Source organism: Montipora foliosa, unplaced genomic scaffold (assembly GCF_036669935.1).
Source record: "Montipora foliosa isolate CH-2021 unplaced genomic scaffold, ASM3666993v2 scaffold_434, whole genome shotgun sequence".
Classification (NCBI taxonomy): domain Eukaryota; kingdom Metazoa; phylum Cnidaria; class Anthozoa; order Scleractinia; family Acroporidae; genus Montipora; species Montipora foliosa.
The window spans coordinates 295508-300368 of NW_027179739.1; the positions used below are offsets into that span (position 1 = coordinate 295508).

At 41.3% G+C, this 4861-nt stretch overlaps 1 pseudogene; it reads left to right on the top strand.

Annotated features, from left to right (window-relative positions):
* The first annotated feature begins 1993 nt into the window (after positions 1 to 1993).
* Positions 1994 to 2847, top strand: LOC137988897 (52 kDa repressor of the inhibitor of the protein kinase-like; annotated as a pseudogene).
* Positions 2848 to 4861: the final 2014 nt, after the last annotated feature.

A 4861-nucleotide genomic window follows, 5' to 3' on the forward strand; every position in this document is an offset into this window, starting at 1 on the left:
AATGGCACCTCACCTGCAGAGCGCAACTAGTTCAGATGCTGGCAGCAGTACAAGGCAACATAACACAGAGCCAAATGTTCATGAATGATATCGGAAAGATTATAGATGACAAGATGTCTTTTGAAGCAGTAGCTGCAGCCGTGAAAGCTCTGTCGGTCGGTGAAAAATATCATCTTCTTAAGGATCATTTCGTGCCACCAACGCACTATGAGTTTCCATCACGGTTCCTTCATCAGTGCCAAAGATGCTTCCAGTCACGATACCTCAGGGACTTTCCCTGGATGGTCTACAGCCCTTCACTGGACGCGGCATTCTGCAAACACTGTGCATTGATGATGCCTTTTGAGGGCAGAAAGAACAAAGGCGCATTTGTGAACAAACCTTTCACAACCTTTCACAAGCTTTATGAAAAAGCAAAAGATCACCAGGGTACTAACTACCACAACGAATCCATGATTGCTACAGAATGCTTTCTGAACTCTGTTGACAAACCAGAACAGAACATTGACAACCGATTGGATGACGAGAGAAAGAGAAATATTCAAAGGAACAGGCACATAATTAAATGTGTTGCCGAAGCAGTCCTGTACTGTGGTCGTCAATGCATAGCACTGCGTGGCGACAAGGAAGACCTGAGCACCAACGGAAATAAATCTGGGAACGTTGGCAACTTTTTGGCAGCTCTACAGATGATTGCCAACCAGAATGAAATCCTGAAGCAACATCTTTGCAGTACTGGCCTGAGTACAAGAAATGTCAAATATACGTCGCCTTCTATTCAAAATCAGGTGATCGAGATAATTGGACAAGATATCATTTTAAGCAAATTGGTGAAAGAAATCAAAGCTGCCAAGTTTTACAGTATTACGGCTGACGAGGTAACCAGCCACAATAAAGAGGAACTTGCTCTATGTGCCCGCTTTGTTGACGACAGTAACGAGGTCAGGGAAGAGTTCCTCGTGTTTCTCCATCTTCCAAGGATAACTGGTAAAGTCATAGCAGATAAAATTACCACCACCCTTCATGATATGGGCCTGGAGATTGCAAACAGCAGGGGACAGGGATATGACGGAGCTGCCAATATGTCCAGTGACAACGTGGGGGTGCAGCGCCGGATAAGGGAACAATCGCCAAACGCTGTGTATGTTCACTGTAGTGGTCACTGCTTGAATCTAGTGATTTCACATAGCTGTGCACTGCTGAACATCAGGAATGCCATCGACAAACTGAAGCAGTGCAGCTTGTATTTTCTTGGCAGTCCAAAGCGTGAAGGTAAGCCAAGTTACTTTTATGGTTATGTTATATTTTTAAAACTATTTGTATAAACTTGCTATAAGTATTGTAAAAACAATCCACTAAAAACGTTTCATTGACAGGTCTTCTACAGTCCATCATAACAAAGGAGTTGCCAGAGTCTACAAGACGCAAGGGCCTGATAGACATGTGCAGAACAAGATGGGCAGCACGACATACTGCGTACACACACTTCTACCAGGCTCACCTCTACATCATCACCGCCCTGGAAAACATTGCGTATGGTGCAAATCAGGAGTTATGTGGCGAGGATTATCAAGATGCTGTGTGGGATCCAAAGAGCAAGGGTGACGCCATAGCGATGTTGGGGAGTCTAACGTCTTTCGACTTTATAGTATCATTCCTTGTGTTGTACGAGTTCTTGTCCCACATGTCAGGCATAACAGTGAAACTACAGGGCCAATCAGTTGACATAATCAAGGCATATCAGGAGGTACTGGAAATAGTTTTATACAATAACATTTATTTTTTAAGTACCGTTCTAGAGATGTATCACAACTAATGGATTCAAATACAAAAGTACATACGTGGCAAGACCAGTAATATAAAAACACGCCAAGACCGTCACATTTTAAGACAGAGACATCATTATGGAAAATATAAAAATGAAATATATAAAAAAAATTATGTTTTGTAGATCGCAGATGTTAAAAAGACTTATGAAGTCATTGCCTCGAAGATGGAGGAAAAGTTTGTGCATATTTATCAGCACGCCGTCAGAGTGGCTTCTGCTCTAAATGTTCAGCCTTCTATGCCAAGAGCTGTGGGGCGCCAGACCAATCGTGAGAACGCCCCAGCTACCAATCCTGAGGAGTATTATCGAAGGAACGTGGCTATGCCACTAATTAACCACATCACCGTCCAACTGGATGGGCAGTTTTCTGGTAATGAGTTGAAAAGTAAAACTGTTGTCTCTTTGAGTAAAATTTTACACATTGCTGTTCAGGTTTTTGTGGTAAAAGGAGCAATAACATTAACGTTTCTTTTTTTAAGTCTTTAATTCATGTCGGATTTAAAGGGTGTCAATTGTTATTCTTTTCCTATAAACAGATTTGTCTATACTGGCATCTAGTCTTCTTGGTCTGGTGCCTTCAGTCCTGTGTGAGAGAGATCTTCCGAACGTGGATGACCTCATCGAGGCATACAAAGATGATCTTCCGTCCGCTGAGTTATTAGACCAAGAACTGCTTCGCTGGAAGATCAGGTAGAAATGTATTCTTAGTACGTGCAATACTTAATTTGTACTGGTGTACAATTCGTAATCACATTTGTTTCTTAATTTAGATACAGCTCAAAACCAAACGAGGAGAGACCCAGCACCGCTGCAAAAGCCTTGAAGGAGTGCGATGAAGACATGTATCCCAATCTTTACGTCCTGCTAAAGATTTGTTGTACCATCCCAGCCACTAGCTGTGAATGCGAACGAAGCGCAAGTGCTCTTAGACGGCTACACACTTTTAACAGAGCCAGTATGACACAAGAGAGGCTCTCTTCTCTGGCCCTTATGCACATCCACTATCTGACAGACATTGATCTGGACATAGTAGTTGATCTGTTTGCCAAGATGCACCCAAGGAGGCTTGAGCTTGGCACACTTCTGAAAGATCGTGATGATCAGCAGCCAGCCGAGTGAACAATACGGATTTACAACTTTATTTCTATTTTTGTTATTTTTAAATAGTGACATTGGCATTGTTATTCTCTACATTGTAAAATACATACGTAAAGCATTCTCTTTGCCAAAAAAAATCAATTTTGAAGTTCAAAATTTGACAAATATCCACGTTTTTAGGTTCGCTTTTAGCGACCTATATTGCTATCATACTGACCTTCAAAACGCCTGAAATGCAGTCTCAGACAACTTAATTTTCAAAACTTCACGGGGGCGCATGCCCCCGGACCCCCCTAGTAAAGAGCGCCTCCGGCGCTCGTTGGTCCATATAATCAACTGATCGCACCCACCCGTAAAAAATCCTGGCTACGGGCCTGACGAGAGTTGTCGATGGCAGACTTTTGCCATTGGGAGAAGACTTCCGTCAAGGTACGGAAAGCTCAGTTAGACATGAATTTCTTAAAGAATCGCCAGTTGCTCCGCGTTTTTCCCAAGTTTATTTCCTTCTCGTTCCCTAACACATCACCCAAGGATGTCACTGCAATTAGAAAACGTCTCCTCCGTAGTGCTATTGAAAGAAGATCGAAAGAGCTAAAGAAGCTTGAAGCGGAAAGGGAAAGGATTTCAAACAAGTTACGTAACATACTAAATAGCGTGGACTTTTACCTCCTACAAAATGCTCTACATTCCAACATTAGGAAAACTACTTCAAAAGTAATCGAGACACATGCAAAGAAACTTAAGGGCCTCACGCAATTTATAACACTTCCTTTCAAGGCGGAAGAAACAGTCACAATTAGCTGATTTTGAGAAGCAAAATCTCTAAAATAGCAACCTCGAAACACAAACATCGCGAATTTGCCATCGATATTTTGGTGACACGCATCTCTTTTTTTAACATGAATCTTCAATGTCTTCTCAAAATATCAAAAGTTGTACGACATGAAAGATTCAGAATTGCTTCATTTAACTGTTTATTTTCGTAACTGAGTTTTCACAGTTTCCCAGCTTGGGAATTTCAGGGTCACATGTGAAGTGCTTGTTGACAAGCAAATTCCAGTGCACAATAACATCGCCTTGACAGAAAATAAAAGGAAGAGAAAATCTGCCAACTAGCATATACAGGAAAGCCAGACGATCTCATAAATTCGTAATTTAAGCTTTGCTTCCGGGAAAGAAGATTAGGATTGATAGGGTTCATCGAATATTTCATAACATTCCTCGTGACACTTAGCAAACGTAAGGTGACTTGCATTTTATACATTCACAAATTGCTCATCCATTTCGTTAAGGAAATGTATCAAAGTGATCTCCAGAGCTCTGTGCGGGTATTTTATGCTATAACCACTTACAACTGTTGAACAACATAAAAGAACCGCAGCAAAAGGAAAGAAAAGCATGGATGGACACAAATGGACAAGACTGAAACGATTGCATTTGGGTAATCTTTAAAAAAGTCGGCCAGAAGGTTTTTCAAGTTCATGGCAAATCACCTGCATAAAGGTACTTTGTGCTCAAAATCATCTTGTTTGTGATGTAAAAATAATTTTATCAGTGAAGGAATTCCACATTACCATTTTTGATATTAAAGTCGTGATTATCTAAGGATTTTCCCTAAACACCCTAGAATAACGTGACATATCCCCTTTAAAGTGTGATTAGATGGAGATGCTTATACTGTTAGGTAGTTTCCAAGCAGCAATACTCTCCCCCAAGGAGTGTGTTTCCTTCATGGCACAGCTTTAATTTATTAGGTTGAAAACGTACGAAAGGTAAATCAGACTCACTGCGACTACAAAAGAGTCTGCGAGGGCTAAATAGGGGCCTGAAGACCTGTTACCGCAGCTGGGGATTTGATAATGTCACAACTGTCACCCAGAAATTCGCTTTTTCAGTGCCGTGCAAACCACATAAACTAGGCAGAAACTAGGCAGA